General features: G+C 56.2%; 1 protein-coding gene across 1 annotated transcript in view; it reads left to right on the forward strand.

Moving 5' to 3' along the window:
* Positions 1–11,254: 11,254 nt before the first annotated feature.
* The window catches only part of PLXNA1 (plexin A1), a 111,668-nt gene continuing 101,536 nt past the window's right edge, over positions 11,255–21,386 (forward strand). The window contains exon 1 of the mRNA XM_063164785.1: positions 11,255–11,373. The gene's annotated coding sequence lies outside the window, so the exon portion shown is untranslated. The remainder of the gene's footprint in view (positions 11,374–21,386) is intronic.

The raw sequence follows: 21,386 nt of genomic DNA on the forward strand, positions 1-21,386 counted from the left end.
AGAGGGAGAGCGCCCCGCTGCAGGAGCACCACCCCGCAAGCCCCGCAAGCCCATCGGTGCTAGCGAGGATTCAGCGCCTGCTCCGGGCTCCGGTGCGGGGCTGCCGCCTGCCCTCGGTGCGGGTCCCCAATGGCTCCGCGGTAATTTACGGCCACATCGGTGCAGGCAGCTGTTCGCAGGTTGGCAGCAGCGCGATGGGGGGCTGTGTGTGGTTTGAGGCTCTAAATAACCCCATCGCCTGTGCAAACCATCCCAGCCGAGCTGCAGGGAGGAGAGGGTGGCAGTCAGACATCGCTGGTCTGTCCCCCACAGGCACCAGGGTCCCCAGGCCGGGGGAGCAGATGGCTGCAGCCAGCTCCCGGCAGCACTGTCACAATGGGGTCCCTTAAATACCGATACCACCATTAATTGGGATTCACTGATCACGGCTGATCCTGTGCCTCGCTGCGCTGGGGCGGGTGCCGGCAGCCGGAGCGATGCCCGGCGGAGGCTGGAAGTGCTGCTGGCATCTCTCTCCGTGCCCTGGGATATGTGTGGAGACATATGCTTCCCCAATCTGCTCCAGCCTCGCTGTGTTCTGACCATTCCTTGCAAATGGCCTCAGAGGGTTGTAGCTGGGGAAGGAGGTGCCAGGGACACTGAGGCAGTGAGCTGGTGGCTGCCCCACGGCCCCTGTCGTGTCCTGATGGAAAAGGCTGGGAGAGGGAGGAATATTTTCGGGTACAAGAAAAGCCCCAGGGCTATGTGATGGGTATTTTTGGAGATGTTGGCTCTTCTAGAGCTGGATCTCTGTCCTAGGGTGATTCAAGTCACGCTGAGCCTAGGTCAGCACAGCCAGAGGTATAACCCAATCTATAATCTTTTGCCTTCAAGGACTTAGTGTCTCTTAAGCCTTCTCCTGGCCCAAAACAACTGGAAAAGAAAAGTGGAGCTTGAAACCACCTCCTCAGAGTGCCCTGGCTGCTGTGAGCACTTCCAACATCATCTCACTGGTTTGCAGGTCAGGAGGATGTGACCTGAGCTGGTGCCTGCAGCTGGCATCGCTTCCCCAGGTGAGGTGGCCACCGGGGTGCAGGGGAGCACAAGGGTTCCCTCAGCTGCACCCAGGGCAAGCCGGGGGCCATGCTGGCTGCTGGCCTTGGCCACTGGCATTTTGGGGTCCCTGGGGGAGCACCTCACTTGCTGGCTGCCCTGGGCCTGGCTGCTGTGGCTCTGTACTCCAGCACCTTTGACAGGGCACAGAGGTGATTGTTTCAGGTGTGCTGCTCCCCACAAACAGTGATTTTGCTTTCCAAGGGGTTCCCTCTGTGTTCCTGAGTTTGCTTCCTCTCCTCTATTCCTCAGGTGCTTCTGCCCTCAGAGAAATCCAAGTCCCTGGCATGTGGGCTGAGGCTCATGGGGAGAGCAGGGCCCAAAGGATGGGGAGAGGCATTTGGGGGTCCTGCCAGGGTTGAGGGAGGTGGGAGAGCTCATGGGGTTGCAGGGATCTTGGGAAGGGACAGCAAAGCCCCAGCCAAGGGCCAGGGAGGTGCATGGGCTCTAGAGGAGGTTTGTGTCTGCAGAATGGGGTTTCCTTTCCAATGGAGTGGGGCTCTACAGCCCAGTGGGATTGCAGCAGGCACAGCGTTGTGCTGGGGTTTATTAGGAGCCAGTTAATAACTCTGTACTGGATGGTTCGTTAAGGGAGTTAATTTACCCTGGGCTGTTCTCTAATGTGGGCTGCAAGGCTGAGCTCTGACCGTGTCAGGCTGAGCCTCTGCAGCCTCCCTGCCCCGGGATATTGCCCTGCAGCCTCACTGCCAGCAGCAGGGCTGTGGGCTGAGCAGTGCCAGCAGGGATGGGCTGGGTCCCACAGGGTTTCTGCTGGCATCCCCCTCTAGGTGACCCCCGAGCCCTGGCTGGGATGGCAGCTCCCCCTCCCCACCTGGGCGTCCCATTCCTGCCATGAGGCACCAGCAGAGCCTGGCTGGGCTCAGGGACCTGCCCTCCCTGGTCACCCCCAGGTGGCTGAGCTTCCTCATGACACTGCGTCGGGAAAGTGGCTTTAGGAATACGTATTGACATTAAAAAAGGCCCCTTTGTACCTATTAATTGAAGTCATTAAATTTAATGGGATGGTTATTGCATGTTAAATAAATACTGGCTAATTATGAAAAACATATTTGCCAAGGCTTAACTATAGAAAGGATGCCTCAATTACATGGTTATTAAACCTAAAAAATATACACTTTTAAAAATGAAGTGACATTTAAATAACATACATTAACTGTCTTATTAAATGTTGATTCTTTTCATATTTGAGGACTTTAATTTGGAATGTTTTCCCTGGCACTAACTCTACGATGCATCATTAGCTGTCTTTCACTCATCATTTTGTAAACTTTTTTAATGAATAGGCTGAAGTGTTTGTATTTGCTTTTGTTTTCCTAGCTTCCATCTCTCTCTTCAGGCAGCAGGGATGTGCCAGGGGTTTGTGCAGGCAGAGCAGGAACTTCCAGGCAGCTTCTTCAAATCACTAAACCCTTCCTAAAGATGGTAAACCCTTTCCTAAACCTGTCATCTGAAAATAGGCAGGCAGCCAAGCTCTTCAGGATTTTTGACACATCCTTATGGAAAGGACCACTCTGCCTCACTCTTGGTTTTCCAGATTGAATTAGTTTGTCAGGAGTACCCAGGAGATGGAGAGAAGGGTAAGAGCAGGAGCTCAAGGCTGTAGTGGAAGCCCCATCCTGGTACAGCATTCTGTCTCTATGGCAGAGACAGAATGGCACTAATCCTTGGAAAAGTCAGTGTTTTGGGATGCCTGCACCCTTCCCAGGTGTGGGGGAGCCTGCTTGGACAGGGATGCTGTGGGGGCACATCCCCAGGTGCTGCAGCAGGGAGCAGGAAACGTGGGAATGGCGTGGAGCAGCCCAACCCAGGGCAGGCAGGCTCCTTCCTTAATGCATTTATCGATTGCAGTGTACACGTCAGGATGTAATTTAGAAATCACTCTCCCAGAATCAATTAAAGACCTTACTGGCAGCACAGGCATCTCTTCTAGTTAAAGCCTTCACCCTTCCCTCAAGCGCTCACCCCACCGTTCCTGCTCAGCTTTTGGGGAGTTCCTGCCTCCCTCCCAGCCGTGTGGAGATGTGGGTGCTGGGATCACCCTCTGGCAGAGCTGCTGCTCTTGTGAGAGCTGGTGCAGCCCCAGCTGCCTCCCAAAGCAGCCATCAGTCAGGGGCTGTCAGGGAGCCAGGACCTCTCATCCTCCGGACTCATTCTTAATGTTCTGCGTTCACAGTGCGGGGAGTAATCTGTGCTGGGGAGGCCCAGTGGGCAGCACAGAGGCACTCAAATTAATTATGGAGGACTGAAGTCCCAGGGGGGCTCCTGGGGGAGCGGGGCTTGGAGGCAATCAGCCGTGCTGGTGCTCTGGGCAGGGGCTGCCCTCGCCTGCCCTGGGGCTGCTCCATCCCTGGGAGGAGCTCCCCAGCATCACACACAGCTGGGCTCGGGAGGAGGGGGCTCCTCAGAGGCAGCAGGTGGGGCTGGCACATCGTCTGGCTTTCAGGCAAATGAGAATAACCACTGTGGGACAGAGGTGTGCCAGCTGCTCTGTGCTGGCTCCTGAGGGCTGCCTGTGGTCCCTGTACCCCATGATGGCTTTTTCCAGGGCACAGCCAGGGCTGCCTGGTACGTGGGGATGGTGTTGGAGGTAAATGGTCTCCCCAGCCCATCAGCTCACCCATTTCCCTCCCCTCCTGTTGTGCCATTTGGTGTTGGCAGGGAAAGTGGGTGCAGCTCCCAGACGAGTGGGTCTGGGACCAGCTGGTGGTGACCCCAGGTCCCCTAATGCAGGGAGACACAAGGTGGGGATGCTGGACCCACATGAGTGCAGCTGGTGGGGCAGGTCCAGCAGGGTTACAACAGTGTGGGATCAGCAAAGCAGAGTCTGGACTTGTTTCTTTGGCTGGAGAACCTGTGATTCTAAGATGCATCTTGAACTGGGATGGCACAATTATTACTCAGGATTCCTGTGCTGCAGGGTAGGGGGCAGTCAGAGTGGGCTGCTGTGGTGACATCAGGTTTTGTATCCTGATTTTGACTTGGTTAATGTTACGGGGTTTGTTCACAAATGGGAACTGAAAAATCTTTTTACACTTGTCATCTTTCTTCCAACACATAGACCTTTGACCATGTCTAAAAGAATTTCCCTCTTTCTCTTCCCCCCCTTGGCCCTTTTCTTACTGTGGGGATGAACTTTCATCAGAACAATTGCAGGCTGGGTTTCAATTCAGTAAAAACCACTTTAGTCAATAATAATTTTTCCATGGAATTCTGGGATTTGAGTCCTGTTTTTGTGCCCTCTCTCCCAGCACTGTTACAGGTGCACAGCCTGAAGTCAGAGCCGGAGTGGAACATCCCTGCTCCATCCCAGCACCATTGTGCTCTCAGCAGTGATGCCAGGATTCCTCTGGCAGTGTTTCCAGAACAAACCCAGCTCAGCTCTTCCTCTGGCTGCCTTGGGGGTACCAGGCTCTCCAGTTCCTGCCACCCCAGGAACAGAAGGAGCACAATGGATACAGACCCACAGTGTCCTGCTGCCCTGGGGTGAGGCTTGTGGTGCTTGGTATTTCACAGGCCTGAGCATTTCTCCCTCACCAACGTTCCTGATGCTCCTCAAGGGATCTCTGTGCTGCAATATAACATCCCTGTATAGAGAAATTTTCTTAAGTAATGGTTTCTGCAGATCTTTTTAAGGTATATTTATCCTATCTTTTATCAGAATAGAATTAAAGCAAAATTAGAAACTAAAATAACTTTAATTACGAATTTCATGATTCGGTATGTTGTAAATCTCTCAGCATAATATTGTGCCATAAAAATGCTATTTTGTGATAATTATTATTATTATAATTAATGTTCCTTAATTGCTGATGTCAAAGGCACTTGCTATCTCCCAGGTTTTCCTGCAGAGTCTCTGGAGGAGCTCTCCAGGGCGGGGGAGATGCAGAGGATCTGGCTGTGTGCACACAGGGGGTGCCTGAGCCATGCTGCCAGCTTGTCCCACCCTGGGGATACAGGGATACACCCTGGGGATTGCTTCCAGCACTTCCCAGACAGGGAGGATGCTGCAAGCTGTGAATAAAGCCTCTGCCCCTGACTGTGCTGCGATTGTGTCCCCAAGTTCCCTCCCACAGGGAGATGGGCTGAGTGTGGCTGGGTGGCTCTGCCTTCGGGCCAGTGAGAGCACCCAGGATGTCTGTCTGTCCTGCCAGGGGCAGGGGCAGGTACTGCAGGGCATGAGCAAGGGGAATGTGTGATGGAGAGCTAAGATGGCAAGAGGGAGGTGGGAAAAGGCAGTGGGATGGATGCAATGGCCAGACCAGGGCTTGGCAGTTCTTGTCTTATCCTTTATCAGCCCAGAGGATGCTGCTGGGGTCTGGGAGGCAGTGACACAGAGAGGGTCTGTGGGCCCAGGTGTGAGGGAGGAGCAAGAGCACGGGGATGGAAAACGCCTGATGCCAAGTGTGTGAATTTTTCATGTGACCCTGAGGCCTCGCTTGTGACAGCATGGGGCTGCCCAGGCCCAGCTGAGAGAGGGAAGGCATCAAAATAGCCACTGAAACACCTGCTTCACAGTGGTGAGTGTATATGGGATGAAGCTGAAACCAGGATACATTTTTAATGACTCAGGAAGGGCTGGGTTTCTTTAAATAAGACTAGACAATGAATATGTGCTCCCGAAGCTGTGTAGTGCACCATGAATGCATTATTTACAGCAGCTTCTTCCTTGTCCATTTTAATTTTACATGGGTACTCGAGAAAGGGAAGGGACTCCTTGATGTCTCATGGCCACCCACTTGTTCCATGTGACAGAGGTGAATTTTTGAGCCACCAGAGGATTTGGTGTTGTTCTTTCCATGACTTGATGGCAAAACAGCCATCCTAGAGATGGAGCCTGGCACCCAGGAGTGGAGGGAGTTACAGCCTGAAGTTTTGTCTGACTGATGCATTCCTTGGTTTTGATAGTGCCATTTTCTGCCTTCTGCTCGTGGATGAAATGCAGGGGGGATGTTCTGCAGCCCTCCCTTGTGCCCACACATGCTGAGCTCAGAATCTCTGCTCCCTGCACGGGTGGAGGACCAGAAAACCTTTGGGAAGTGGGCAGTGACACAGGATCCTGAGAGTGAGGAAGGAGGTGAATGTGCTCCATGGAAAAGACCCTCAGCTGGCCCTGGCAGGGAGGGGATGGAGCAGAGGGAATGAACAGCAGCACAGCAGGCTGTGCCAGCGCAGGGAGGAGTCAGTGGCTGTGCATCTTGGGGACTTTGTGGGCCTGGGGAATGGGGCAGTGACTTTTCCCCCATCTTCAACATTGCCCTGACTCAAAACCTGTGCTTGGTGCAGGGATGTTGGGCTGCCCGGGGAAGCACAAAGTGGCTCCAGCACTCCTGAGGGGCTGCTGAGGTGGGATCAAAGCCTGGGAGCTGACGGACACCAGGCTGCTTTCCCCAGGCCTGGGAGGGTTGGGATGGCAGCTTGACGGCTTGGAAAATAGGCTGAGATGAAGGAATATCAATAGGAGAGCGAGCTCTTCCTGCCGAACAGCCCCGGGGCAGCCAACGTGAAAGGCTGGTTGTCTCCGAGGAGTTGACAGGTGTCTGCATCAGGCATCCTGCTAATTAAGCACCGTCATGAGTCACAGGGCTCAGGGATGAAGGCGCTCAGCTGGAGCAGGTATGGCCAGAGGGGATCTCTGCAGGACCTCCCTGGCCCCCGGGGATGGGCTGGTGCAGGCATGATTTGTGGGCTGGTGGATCATTGGGATGGGCTGGGGGATCAGCTTTGGGAAGAGCAGAGCCATCCCACTGTCTGTCCGTCTGTCTGTCTGTCTCCCCCCATTGCGGCTGTGTGTCCTTCCCTGGCTCCCATGTCCAGAGCAATCTCCTGTCACAGGCCTGGCAGGGGCCCCCAGAGCCTCTCCCACACCCTCCCAGCACCCATCCCACCAAAGCTCTTCCCGAATCAAGGAGTGCTTCACTGCCAGCGACAGGCTGAGAAAATGAGGATGTTCCCAGGCTTGTCTTTCTCCTGATCCTCTCCAAGAAGATCTTCTTGCTGAAATGAGCAGTGGTGCTGCCAGCTCAGCAAATCCCCAGGAACATGAGCATGGTGGGCTGAATGGAGGGGCTGCTTGCCTCTTTGTGGGCACTGATCCAGAGGGGGCTGTAGCAGCAGGCAGAGGGTGAAAGCTGCTCTGGCAGACAGCAAAGTGCCTTCCTTTCCAGCAGAGCCAGGAGTAAAGGAATGCTGCCACCCTGGTGACAGCCCCTGTGCCACCCTGTGTCCCTGTGCCTCCCCAGCACCTTCTGCCCACTGCCCTTCATGCAGCTGCAATCCCCTGAAAAATGGCTCTATTCATTATCCATCTTAATTCCACCCCGGATCCCCAGAGGTCCGCAGACACAGTTTGTTATCCTGGCTGTCAAGCAGCTTAAAGAGCTGCTGGTGCCTCCTGGAAAACTTTGACAAAGCCTCTGGTCCGAGCCAGTGCTGCTCCCCAGCCTGGCTGCTCATCCTTTCTGCTCCCGAGGCTGGATTAGCAAAGACTCTGTGAGGGTGGGAGGAGGGAAAAACCCCATTGCTGCCATCTGGGCACAGTGGATCCCTCCTGGTGCCCATGCCCATCTGGGCACAGCAGAGCTGCAGAGTCTGGCTGGGAATGTCCCCAAAGCCCACATTTGGATTCCAGACTGTTCTCTGGGCCAGTCAGATTTCACAGCCTAAAAACCTTTGGGCTGAGGCCACTGGGCTTCTTTCATCCCTGTGTGTTCAGTACAGGGGGTTTAAATGGGGTTGCAGGTTCATGGGGGTTCATTTCCTGAAAATTTTTCCACCTGTGGGTGATAACCAAGGGAAGTGACATGGCCTTGACTCCTGCACTGTGCAGAACTCTGCCTTTTAGCAGAATCTTTTAGCAATCAAAAACTGCAAACAGAAGAAAAACTGTGAATTTTTCTGATTATTTTTGGTCCCTCACCACAGACTGGGAGAGCAGAGTAGAAAATCTTCCCCATCCCTTTGGGCTCTCTCCAGTGCCTTAATCCTCTCCCAGTTAGCTTCTGGTTTTGACAAAGCAGTTCTCAGGCTGCTGTTAGAGAACAAGATGCCTTTCAGTCTCTCTGCTAACACACACAAACTGCCCCAGGAGTGTGCCTTGATGTAATTCTGGTCGAAGCTGGGTAAGAAGCGAGTTTTGCACAGAGAACAGGAGTGGGGTGAGCCCCTCAGCTTTCATCCCTCATCCCTCACCCCTCATTGCTGGGTTTGAGTCCAGCTGCCTCCGGAGTCATCCTCAGCCCCAGCCCTCCTTCTCAGCCATCGTCAGCCCCCATCCATCCCTCTGAGCCCCAGCCATCCCTGTGAGCCCCCCTCAGCCCCCATCCATCCCTCTCATCCCCAGCCATCCCTGTGAGCCCCCCTCAGCCCCAGCCATCCCTGTGAGCCCCCCTCAGCCCCAGCCATCCCTGTGAGTCCCTCTCATCCCCAGCCATCCCTGTGAGCCCCCCTCAGCCCCAGCCATCCCTGTCAGCCCCAGCCGTCCCTGGGAGCCGGGAGCGCTTTTCGGTGCCGCTCCCGCCGGTTCCTGTCAGCCCGCAGGGTGAGGATGAGGATGAGCAGGGGGGCTGTGGATGAGCACAGCAGCCCCCCTGGGAGGCAGGATAAAAGTCAGGCTGGTGAGATAACGAGGCTCTGTCTGCGGGTGCGGTGCCCAGACGCGGGGATGCCGTGTGAGTGACAAGCGTGTCCCGCTGCCCCGGGCGCGCTGTCCTTTGAGCCACCGAGCAGCTCCGCGGGTCGCTGCAGCCCCAGGCTGTTTCCCACCCGACACAAAGCCACAAAGCCCAGTGTCCCCTGCCAGCTCCCTCCTGACCCTGCTGGCCACGGGCATGGCTGGTTCTGGGATTCCCTTTCTGTTTTATTTTCTATTTTCCTTTCCTCCCTTCTCTCAGGGCTGGGCCCTCGGTGCATCAGGCAGGAGCACTCTGAGCCAGGTGCCCGTTCTTTTCTCACCACTCTTTCTCTCTCTTTTCTCCACCACCTTGGTTCCCCTTGTCACTGGCTGTATGTGGACAAATACATCTTGCAGCCGAAATAAATGGCTCCAGTTTCCCGTGCCAGGGGAAATGGCAGCGCCGGCCCGAGGGCAGGGCTGCTGCATCCTGCTCCATGCAGGGAGAACTCATCCCTCTCATCCCTCTCATCCCTCTGTGGATGAGATGGCAGCCGTGGGACCAAGGTGCCCCGGCAGCGGCCCTAGGAGAGAGCGGATTTCCAAGCAGTAGTGGGAGATTGCCTGAATATCTCTCCCTTCTTTTTCATTCGTTTAAGAGGTTTTGCTGTCTCGGTAACTCCCCCGAGAGACAGGAGCAGCAGCCTCTTTGGATGTGAATACCTGACAAGTTTTTAATGTGAAAGGTATTCACTAAATTTAGTCTCATGGAGGAAGAGGGGGAAGAAAAAAAGAGAGAAGTGTTTCTTTCAGTCTGGGGGAAGTGATCCAAATCCCAGCCACTTCCCTGCCGGCAGAGCTTGATGATGTCTCCTCTGTCTGGAAAGCTTTTAAGCCTGGGCCCCACGTGTGTCCCTGCACAAACAAGAGGTGGGAGAATGGCAGCGCCCGATGCTGTGCCCTGGGGGAATGGGGCTCTTCTCAGCTCCTCTGGCCTCCTGGATGCTGGCAAGGGCGGGATGGGGAGATAAATGAGAAGAAAACCTTGTTGTCCAAGTTGCAGGGACATCATCTGGGCTCTCAGGTGGGCTCTGAGCGAGGTGTGAGCATTGAGGTGCTGGGGGTGCTGAGGGGAGCGCAGCTCTGCTGTTTAACTCAACTAAGTCACGCTTTTTCTCCTCTATTTTCCTTCCCTACTCTCACTTGAACCTCTGAAGGTCCATTTTCTTCTCTGTTCTGGTACATGAGACTCACCTGTGCCTTGTGCTCTCATGTCCCCTCCCAAAGCGCCCTGTGCTGCTCTCCACAGCTTTGGAATTCTGTTCCTCCCGTCAGAGAGGGCAAGGAGCTCCTGTGGGTTTGTAAACACACACCTGCTGGGATCTTGCAGAGGACATCCACACGTGTGCCTGCACAAGGTGAGCACACACCTTCCTTCAGATGGGGCGGCTCCCAGACTCCCACGGCCTGTAAAGGACAAAGTGTCAAAAGGACAAAGTGTCCCTGTGCTGAGAGCTGGTGGGGCTAAAGGTCTGGCTGGTTGCAGCCAGGGAAACCTGTCTGAACAAGCCAGCTTGCACCGACTGCCCCTGTGCTGCAGCAAATGGTGGGGTCCCAGGGAACCAGAACCATTTACAGCTCCATCTGCTACTGGGGAGCTCTGCAAAGATCCCCTCGTGTCATTTCCACCTCAAAGGTCTCTTCTGACATCTGTGGAGGTCCCGATGACAAACACTCTGTTTATTCCTGCTGATTTTTATAAAGGTCCCTTCTTTGGAAAGATGATGGAACATTTCATTAGGGCCTCAACAAACAGAGTGCAGGGCAGAGCAGGGTGCCACGGTGGCACTGCTGTCTCTGGGAAGGGACTCTGTGGCTGGCATGGTGAGAGGGAAAAGTAGGGGAAGGTTACAAGAGTGGATAATACTGAGCGTGCTTAAAAAAATACAACCAACCACTCCAGACCTGCAATTAATACATTGTAATGTTCTTATTATTTTTCTCCCCTTTTGTAATTTTAATTTTAGGCGGGCTGGGTGCTATGCCAGTGGTAAGACGCCGAATGGACGATCCCGGGGACCGAGGTCCTGCCGCGGGGGGCCGGAGAGCGGCGGGGGCGGACACTCGGGTGGGTGCGGTCCCATCTTCGCCCCGCTCTCCGTGACTGCTTTCAGCGGGGCCCCTCCCGCGGCATCGCCCCTTTAAGGGCGGGAGGGGCGTGGCGGCCCCACCCACATCTCCCCGCCCACCCCGCCAGGCCCCGCCCCCTCCCCGCCTCTGGCGCCCCCTGCAGGCGGCCCCGGGCGCGCCCCCGCCTCCCCGGGCTCTTCCCTCGCGCCGCCGGTGCGGGGCGTGCGCGCGTGCGCGCGGCGGGGGCGCGCGCGGCGGGCGGCGTTCCGTCGGGGCCCCGCGCCCCGTCCCATTCATGCGGGGCAGCGGCGGCGGCGAGAGCGAGGCGGGCGCGGAGCCCCGGGCGGCGGCGGCGGCGGCGGCGGCGGCGGCGGGGGGAGGCGGGCGCGGAGGAGGAGGAGGAGGAGGGGACGGAGGAGAAGGAGGCAGCGGCGGCGGAGAAGGCGGCGGCGGCCCGGCGGGCGGCTTGGTGTGGAATGCAATTATGGCTGGCACGGCGGAGGCGAGCGGGGACCGGAGCCGTGAGTAACCCGGCTGCAACTTTCGGGCGCGGCGCGATGAGCGCGATCGGTCGGTTCGCTAAAAATAACGCGGATTTGGCTTTACGGCTCCCCTAAAATATTTGGCTTTATTGGCACCGCGGCGACGGCGCGGGGCTGGCCCGGGCAGGGCACGGCGGCCCCGTCGGGGGGCGCGGAGGGGCCGCGGCGGCCGGGCAGGGCTGGGCTGGGCCGGGCAGGGCCGGCGCCGCGCTGCTGCCGCCGGGACCAGCCCGCATTGCGCCCCGCGGCTCCGGGAGCCGCCTCCCGCGGGGGGACAGAACCGAGCCGGGACCGAGCCTCTTTCTTTATCCGCCGCACGCCCCGCGCGGGTCTCGGGGCGGTGTGTGCCGAGGAGCGGGCAGGTACGGGCTGGACGGGCTGGGGGCCGCCTCCCATCGCGGAGCTGCTCGGGCTGGGGCGCTCCCGCGGGGAGCCGGTGCCAGCGGTGCCTCCCTAGCCGGTGTAGCGGCGGGGCTCGGCCGCCTCCCTCCTCCCCTCCCTCCCTCCCTCCCCGCTGCACCCTCCCGCCCCGGCTCTCGGTGGCGTTCGCTGCCCCAGCCCCGCCGGGTCCGGCACCGCTGGGAACGTGAGCCGGGCTCAGCCCTTCAGTGCTGGCCGCCTTGGATCACGGATCTGCCCTGCCCTGCGTCCCCGCTGCCATCCCCGCATCGTGCTGCCCCGCATCCTCGCTGTCACCGCTGTGTCCGCACTGCCCCGTGTCCCCGCTGCCCTCCCCGCATTGTGCTATCCCGTATCCATTCACGTATTCTCGCCGCTTCGCATCCCGCATCCCGCCGGGGCGCGGTGCGCGGCATCCGGGCTGGGCTCGTCCTGGAGCCCACAGCGCCGCCGTTCCCTCCGCGCTCCCCGCTCCCCAACCGGCGGGGAGGTGCCGTGGGCGCCCTGCGGGATGGGATGGGATGGGGTGAGATGGCTGCCGTGCCCTCGCTGTGATCGGTACTATTGTGATCGCGCTGTAGTTTGGCAGCGCAGCGCCGGGCAGCTCCGAGCGAGGCGTGGGAGGCTGCGGTACCTGTGCGGGGCTGCGCCGGTGCGCGCCTCCCGCCGCCGGTGTGAACGGGGAAGGCGGCGGATAAAGCCGGCTGCGGGGTCCCTTAGCCCCTTCCCTTAGCCCGGCGAACACACGCGGCAGCTCCGGCGTGCGATCGGGGAGGGATTTGCAAAATCTCTATGGCATGCTGAAATAAATCCCGGAATCCCGCAATCGCCTTCTCCTCCCTCGTCTTCCTTGGGGGAAAATTCTTCCTTCTGCCTCTGGCCGAGCGCCGGGGTAGGGGGAGCCAGGGGAGGGGGGCTGGTGTGTAAACAGGGCTTAACATGAAGGTCACTGGTTAAAGAGGAGGCGGATGGGAGAGAAAAGACAGGCATTAACCTCACTTGTTAGCTCCCCCCTGGCTTCTGCTTGGGGAGGACAAAACAAAAGCAGAACCTGCTAACGGGGGGGGATGAATATTCATGATCCTTCTCGTATGCTCCGGGACACGGAGGGGAGAAAAGTTGGGCAGATGAGCCGCCTCCCGAAGCTGCTTTTCCTCCAGCTTGCGAGAAAATCCTTTTTTGCTGAGCGAGAGCTGTGTCGGGGGGAATTATCAGCCTTTTGCTGGATTTATTTTTTAAATTTTTTATTTTTTATTTTCTTTCGTGTGCGGCTGCAAGAATTAAAAAGAAAGGGGAAAAAAAAGAGAGGAGCTGAGGCTATTGACTACATCAAAGGTTATCCATTTGAAAACACCATTTTCCTCTGAACAGCGGCTAATTGCTTCCTGAACAATCCCAGGGTCTTTTGTATATACTCAGTGGGTAAAATGAGTGACTCGATGTCTCTCTCTTAAGACACTGGTGACCGAACAGGGCGGAAAGGTGGAGAAGCCAAGGAAAAGCAGTGGGGCAGATGCCTCTGGGAGGATGCATGGATAATTTCTTAAGTGGCTGCAAGGAGGGAAGGTTTTTTTCTTCTTCCCGCTCGCCGCCGAGCGATCTGCTGGTGCCAGTGGATGCCGGTGCCGGCAGCGGTGTGGCGACACGGGGCTGTGAGGAAGGCTGGTAAGGAAGTTTGGATTCAAAATCCCCGATCATGCGTGTGATCTGGTGCTCCCCATCCGCCCGTGGCTCTCCTAGAGAGACAAGCCTGGATGCGCTCGCTGCTCTCGGGGGGCTGCGGGGAGGCAGCGCCGGGGGCTGCCTGGCTCCTGCTCCACTGGGTGCCTGGGCTTTCTGCAGCTGCTACCCTGAAGATTAAAGTTTTGGCGACATTGCTTTTGTTTAGCACGGTGATAGCAGCGCCGGGGAGAGTTTTTCCCCTCTTGGCTTATTTTTTTTTTTTTTTAATAGAAGCATCAGATTTGGAGCAGAGCGCAGGCATCTGCCTTGGCGCACGGAGCCGCGGAGCAGAGCGCTTGTGCTCCGTCACACAAAGCCCTTTCCCCGAGCGAGGCAGAGATAAACAAACTGCTCGGAACTGCGCTGCAGACGGGGCCGGGGCCGTGCCGGCGGCTCCCGGGCGGTGAGCGTGCTTCAGCGGGCTTAGCGCAGCCGGGATGGGAAGGGCAATAAAGCGGCGCTGCTGCTGCGAGCTGGCAGCGCCGCCTCCCCTCCTCCACGGCGGGGCCGGGGCTGCCCCGGCCCTGCTCCCGGCCCTGCTCCCGGCCCTGCTCCCGGCCCTGCTCCCGGCCCTGCTCCCTGCGTGCCCGTGTCACGCCGGGCCGGTGATTGCCGCGCCTTCGCTGCGTTTCACTTCTGCCGAACAAAGCGAAGGATCTGGCCCTGGGATCGGAGTTAATGAGGGGAGCTCGGGTGTGTTTATTCTGTGTGCTGAGTGTGGGTCAGGGCCTTTGTTGCTGGCTGCAGCGCTCAGCGCCGCGAGGGAGCCGGAGCCAGCCCTGAGCCGGCAGCTCCCGAGCAGCACAGACCGGGCTGGCACAGCGGCTCCTCGAACCGGGGGAGCGTCACCCTGCCGGGCTGCTGCTGAGTCCCGCTGGGCTTTGTTGTAATTGCCTTTCTGTTAGGGTGTTCTGGTGCCTTGGTCATTGGTGTCCCCAGTGAGGAGTCAGTGATGGTTTTTGGCACCTCTGGTCAATGGAAGGGGAGCCTTGGAAGAGCCAGGACAGCAGAGTTGGTGCCATGTCTCTGTGCAGCGACAGGAGGGTGGGCATGGGTTGCCCCAATGCCCATAGTGCCATCCTCACTGCCTGCAAGCTTGAATTTTTCATTGATCTGAACTGGTGGAATGCACGTATTGAGAACTTAGATTGTTGTCGTCTCTGGTCCATTAATGTCTCCTTCAAGTTTGTGTGCTATGTGGAAAAAACTAGTGATTAGAGGGTTCCTAGCCAGGGTTTGACCAGTGAATGCCTTGGTGATGTACTGTGTGTGTAGAGGAAGGCCCAAAGGCTGGGAATTAGGAGTGATGTGGAGCTTAGTTCAGCATGTACCATGACTCCTTAACTTTCCTGAGTTTGGGTTGGGGCCCCTTTTCCCTGCAAGGTGCTGAGTGCCATGGCTTCATGCAAAATGAGGAGGAGCAAGGGTTTGCCACCATCCACTGGTGAGGTGGCTGGTTTGGCTTTAGACTGGAGACAACCAGCTTCTTCTCTGGCTGTACCTGGGAAGTGTTCCATGCTGTGCTCTGGGGAACATCCCACTACAGATAAATGGTACTTGGTGAGAATATGTGTGCTCTGACACCATCCCTGACCCACAGCCTCATCCATGCCCTCTTAGCCTCACCCAGGGTGCAGCCTGGGGTGTAGATACCCCAACATGGTCTGCCTGCTATGCTTGGAGGTCACGTTTGAGCAAACACTTTGTGCCTCATGGAGGAGAAAAGCTGCAGATAATAATTAAGTTTTGGTGGTTTCAGTGCCAGGCATGGGCAGTCCTGGCTCTTCTGCCCTGCACTTGCCATGTGCTGTGTCCAAGCCCACACCTTCCCATGGGTTTGTCAGAGCATAGCCAGACACAGGAAGGTGTCCTTGTTTGCCTTGCTTCCCTGAGCCCTCTGTTGCTGCCTCCAGCCGTTGTTCCAGGTGGAAGCCACCATTTAAAAACCTGAATGAAAAACATCTCAAAGTTTATTTTCCCTTTAGCCAAGGCTTGGAATGCCTCCTCTTTGTTGCTGGTGTGTCAAGATGTTCGAGTCTGGAAGAAAACTCCACATCCAGGTCATCAGGCTCACATTCCAAAAACACTTTTGCTCCTTTCTCCTCTGAAGTTGCCTTGCATGGTGCAAGATGGACTATTTTGGGTGATTGCTCTGTCCCCATGGTGTCTCGGTGTAATGAGAGCCAAATGCAGCCCTGGCCTGTGCCCAGCTGTGCTGGTCTGTGCCTGGGGCCAGAGACCCTCGTGAGCTGCCTGAAGCACAGAGGAGAATTTTATTGCTGGGTTCAGCTCAGGGCCTGGTGCAAGCCAGGGTGCCATATCCTCTTTGCTCCTTGAGCTGAGATTGTGAGGGATTTTGCGGGAGAAAGTGCCCAAGGTGAGAACATGCCAGGGGTGCCAGAGACTGGCTGTGTGGCTCTGGGGACCTGCTGCGCAGGGACCATCTCCTCCTCATCCCTCCTCTCCCCACCGGCAGCCTGCAGATCAGCCCTGGGGCTGGCTGCCCACCTCCTCATCCTGAGCATCCCTCAATCTGCCAGCCAAGTTGGCACAGAGGCCCGGGAGCGCTGCTAATCCAATTTGGGCAGTTTAGCTGCACTTTGCTCTCCGTGCTGCTGGCCGGAGCTTGGCGCTTTAATCCGGCTAATGACCCCAGCTTGAGTAACCAGGACCATTCTCTTGGTTCAGTTTTCCTTTCTGTCCTTCTCTTGGTCCAGTTTTCCTTTCTGTTGGCGATGGCGAAGGGCTGAGGCTGCTTCTGAGTCCTGTCTGTGGAATCAGGGGCGGTTTCCAGGTACAGGTTTGTGTGGGGACTGGAGGGTGAGGGTAGCGTGGAGGGACACTGCAATCCCCGCTTTTTGTTTGTGAGATTTCTCCTTCCCTCTTCCCGTTTTTTTTTGTTTTCTTCTCTCCCTCTTTTTCTGGTGAAGATAAGCCTGTCTTCCGGAGTTATTTTGCAACATAGTGTTATTTTCAGGAAGGCAAAGCCAAGAAAAATAAAAGCGTCTCTCTTCCTTGGGTTGCCTACTGTTTAATGTACAAAATACAGGGGTGGTAATTGCATTAAAACATGTATAATTATACTGGAGGGAGGAAAAAAAAATCCTGCTAATTGCACATGTGTTTTGAACTGATAAATGTTGAGTGACTCTTCATGTTTTCTTGGGAGTTTGGAGGAGCAGAGATGCAGTCTGGCATGTGAAGGGTTGGGAGCAGGGATGGTTTCCCAAAATTATTGGGAAGCTTGGATGCTTCGATGTCGGGGGCATGTTCCTTTGCAGATTCACCTCCCCATCCAGGCAAGTCTTGGTGTCATTGTAGGAGCCCTGTGAATCCTTTACTTTATGCGTTTAGTTAAACAACTGTTTGTCAAAATATTCAGTCTCTCTCACAGAAGTAAATTCCTGGCAAGAGAAGACATAAATTCCTGTGTTAGGGGGAGAAATTTCCTGTGTGTGTAGCCCCACATGCACGGGCTGTTCCCCCTCTTTACCAGGGTGTTGGCATGACTGCCGGAGGGCAGGGGGGAGGAAGGATGGTCGCACTCGTTTCAAGTGGCACGATGTGAAAACCACATTTCCTCCTGCCAGCGCCGACCCCGTCAGAGCTGCCGATAACATCGCAGGTGATTGTAATGGCACCAAGTTGTTTGCTTTGTGCATGCGGCCGGGCTTTGTGTACGGGCGGCTGCTTCGCTCTTCCTGTGCGGACTGTTAGTTTCAACAGGGGAAGAGGAAAACCCAAAAATATTTTAGGAGGAGTTTAAAAATAATCTTGGAGCTTGGCTGGTGGGCAGGATGTTTCGCAGGATCGTGTGTTCCCTGCTGGTCCGTGTCCAGCTTTGTGGCCCTCGGAAGGCTTTGCTGGATGGTGTTAAGTCCTGCATTGTGATTTTGGCCAGCCCGAGGGCTTGCTGTTGGGCTCTGCGAGCTGGAGCTCGATGGGAGTCTGCCCTGCCCTGGGATTTGACTTTTGCACTGGGTAGATCTGGCTGCCCTGCGGCAGAGCAGTGTCAGAGCCGGGGTGTGAGCCCCAGCTTCCAGCTGCCATGGCCTCTGTAAAACATTTATATCTGTTCCCCAGTGTTGCATTCCCTCCACCCTCATCTCCTTCTCCATGGTTTTTATTCCTACAAGTGTTGGCATGCTGGCAGGGTCCCTGCCTGCCCGCTGCTGCTTATCTCCGTGTCCGGCTCCTGCATGGCTGCTTCCTCTCTGGAGTCAAGGGGGGGCTCTCCCTCTCTGCCGGGACCAGAATCGGCCCGATGAGCCCTGCTGAAGTCAAGAACCTGTTTTTCAGGCTGATGTCATCGGGAAGAAATGGGGGAGGAGGAAGGCAGGGAAGCAGCGCCGTTTCCGAAGGAGAGCCGCTGCCGAGCCCCATGACGCTGCCAGCGGCCCCGGCCTCCAGGGCTGCTGCTGCTGTTCCTGATCAGCCGAGGTGCCCTGGGGCGCTGGCACATGCGGGAGAGGTCCCGCTCTGCACGGAGAGGGCTGCGAGGGAGGGATGCCACAGTGCCGGGGAGGTGTCAGCTCCCAGCACAGCAGGACCTCTTGGCCCACTGGCTGTGCCTTGTATGGCTCCCTGGCCTTCTGTGGGGGTGGTGGCGCTTGCTGGAGCTGCCATCCAGCCACTTTCATTAGCACAAAGTAGGTTTTTGGCAGAGGTGCTCGGGCAGCCCTCCCAGCACAGGCGAGCAGCCGCCTCCTCTCGGCTCTGCACGGAAGGAGCCGGTCCATGATGCTGATGCCTGTTGGAATCTCAGCTCCTCATGCATGGCATCAGGCCATAGAGCAAGGTGGTGCCCGTGTCTAACGTGGCCTGGGGCTGCAGCTGGGGTCTGCAGGAGGAGGAGAAGCCTTGCTCTGCTCTCCCTCCCAGCCAGCAGCTCATGGCTGCACCCACGCTTTGGAGTGTGCTCTGCCAGGTCTGGTGGGTGAGACCCCCTTGCTGTCGGAAATTGGGGTGGGGTGTGCTGGCACTGCCCATAGGAAAGCAGAGTGCAGGTACAGCCACTGCTGTGGCACCTCCCTGTTAATATCAGATGCTCTTTGCCCGTGGTGCTGTGAATGAGGCTTCTTCTGGACTCTCAGAACAATTTCCCTGTGGTGGTGTTGCTGTGGGGGGACTTTTGGGGTTTTCCTTTCTCTGCCTGTCCCATTGCCAGATGAGGCTCTGCTCTCTCTCTGGATGTCTCACTTCACCTTGGGAAAATACAACATAGGGCTATGCTGAGCTGGAAACTCTGCAGGGGAAGCAGAGCCAGGACCTGAACTGTTTCCAGCTGTGGTTCTTGGGGCAGCATAACTGAAACAGCAGAGGGGGAAGGATGGAAGGATGGTAGGGGAAGGAGAAGAACACGTGGCTTGGGAAAACTCATTTGGAGAAGTTTTGTGGTTGTTTTAATCAGAACTAATGTGATGGCAGTCGTGCCTGGCTTGCCACAGGACAGCACAAGTGCTGGTGTCAGCAAGGGGCCAGGCAGAACCATGGGAGTTTCAGCTTAGCTGGGATTAAACCAACCCCAGAATGAGCTCACTTTGCTGGAGTAGAGGGGATCCAGCAACCAGGAATGCTCGGGTGGCAGTGCTCCATTGCAAAGAGGGATCTCTCCAGATTCCCTCTGGGATTTGGGGAAAGCGCTTGTGACAGAGAGGTGAAAATGCAGCTTGGAGAGCTGGGTTGGAAGAGGGGCATTGATCTGGGGAGGGTAAGATCATGACTTGTGTTTGTGGCTGCCCTGGCCCAGTGAGGGATGTGGAGCAGCAGGCTGGGGAGTGAGACATGATGAGTGATGTGTTATTCCCCAGGGAATGAGATCAGACAGGGGAAGGATGCTGATGGCCAGAGGATCTCTTGTTGGACTTCCCTGCTGTTTAGAGACCTTGCTTGTGAGTGACCTTCTGGGTCTCTGCAGGTCCAGCTGGACCAAGGTGACCTCTGCCAGCAGGGCTGGTTTTTGGGACATTTATGTGGGGCAGTGGGCTGATGGGTTGTGAGAATCAGAGTCTGAGAGTGTGTGGGCCAAAGCCAAACGGGGAGGTGGCCTTCAGGGAATTTGGTCTGTACTACATTGCTCTTAAGATGTGGGCAAGATGTTATTAATTGGTCCTGATTGAGGTGACAAAATTTACATCAGGCTGGTCTTTGAAGCCTTGAACTGACCTGGGTGTTGATAGTAGGAAACCACAGTCCCATGGCTGGTGTGCTGGTGCCTTGGGTTGGGGTCTGGGGATGATGAGAGGCACAGAGGGGTTGGAGGAACTGATGGACAGACTTCCTGAAGGAGGATGGGAAGCAGCAGGCTGTGTCCTGTGTGGATGATGCCCACGGGCTGTGCACTGGTCCAGGTCTGTGTGCTCGTCTCTCAGCTGCAGGGAGCACAAGGGAGGGTGGGGGGCACTTTCTCCTGAGAAGCTCAGATCCAGCACGTGGGCTGCAAACAGAAAACCCCTCAGCAGCCCTTGCAGGGCCCTGCATGGACTGTGATACCCAGGTGAGTTGTGGGAATAAGGCAAAGGACAGCCACCAGCTCTCACTCCTGGTGTATGGATTTGGGAAATGTGTAAGGTCTCTGTCCATGCCTGCTTTCCTGGAAGGGCTGCTGAGGCTGTCCTCATGTGCCTCCTTGCCTTGGGACGCTGTGGTTGTGGAAGCCTGGGTTTCCAGCTCGGAAATGCTTGTGAGCCCTTTTTGGAAGGGCTCTCTGCAGAGCAGCCTGCAGTGGTGAGTGCACGTAGTGGCTCCAGAGCTGCTCTGGAGTTCAAGCTGTTCTTGGCGTGACATGACTTCTTGCAGAGGACCAGAGAAGGGGAATTGTGCACTTGAGAAATGCTATTTAATTTCCTCACTGCTTGTTCTTTTATGCTCCTTTTTGCTGAGGGTCAAGCTTCATGAGCCTTTGGGCAGTGGATGGCTGCTTCTCCTTGTCATGTTTCTCAGAACAAAAGAGGCTGAATTCTTTGCCCAGAAGATCCTTGCAGGGCAGGAGTGGAAGCTGGGGTGGATGGCAGGATGGAGTCCTCAGCCCCTGCCTGGGAGGGATGGCAGGAACCTGGGAAGAAACTGAAGATATTCTTGATTGGGTGATATTAATGGAGATTGGGGCAGCCTCAGAGCCTGCTATTGATTTCATCAGGGTGTGGTTTGAGCCCGGGATAAGGTTTTTAATGATTTAACTCACTGGCTAGGGAGGGACTCTAACCAAATAGTTTCAATGACTGCATGCAGTGAAAGAAGGAGTTAAAGTTTAGCCCTGTTGCAGCAACTGCATGTGTAGTGCAGCTCCAATTTGTACCACCACCAGGCTTTCCTCATTGCAAGGCTTTTCCCAGCCAGGTGAACTTAAAATACAGCAACTCTGGGGTGAGACTGCCTCTCCTGTGGCCTGAAGGCTTTTTTCTCCCCTGGATAATCTCCCCTCTCTCCCCTTTGCTAATTACTGGCAGTTTGTAGCTGGTCCCTTCTTGGCTGTTTCTCATTGCTGAGAGCAGCCAGTGGCTTGGAGGGATTACAGGTAAAGGCCCTTTAGATACCATTTCCCCTTTTGTGGGTGGGTTATGTGGGGGTTTTCAATCCCACACCTTCTCTCCTCCAACCTCCCTTGCTAAAGTGCAAGGCTATAAAGCTCTTGGGGTGTTTTGCTGGGAGAGAACTTGCTGGGGTCGTGTTGATGGAAAAGCAGGGATGGCAGGCGGGTCTGTGAGTGCCAGATCTGCACCTCTGTGCTTGTCTGCATGTTTAAACCCTGTCTGTGGGTGCTCCCCCGAGGGCTGCTGCTCTGCAGGCTGGTGCTGACTCTTGGACTTGCTGCCTGGATGAGTGGAGAGGTGGTCCTTAACTCTCTGTCCAGTCTTTGCCTTTTAAGGTTA

This window comes from Melospiza melodia, chromosome 10, assembly GCF_035770615.1.
Source record: "Melospiza melodia melodia isolate bMelMel2 chromosome 10, bMelMel2.pri, whole genome shotgun sequence".
Classification (NCBI taxonomy): Eukaryota; Metazoa; Chordata; class Aves; order Passeriformes; family Passerellidae; genus Melospiza; species Melospiza melodia.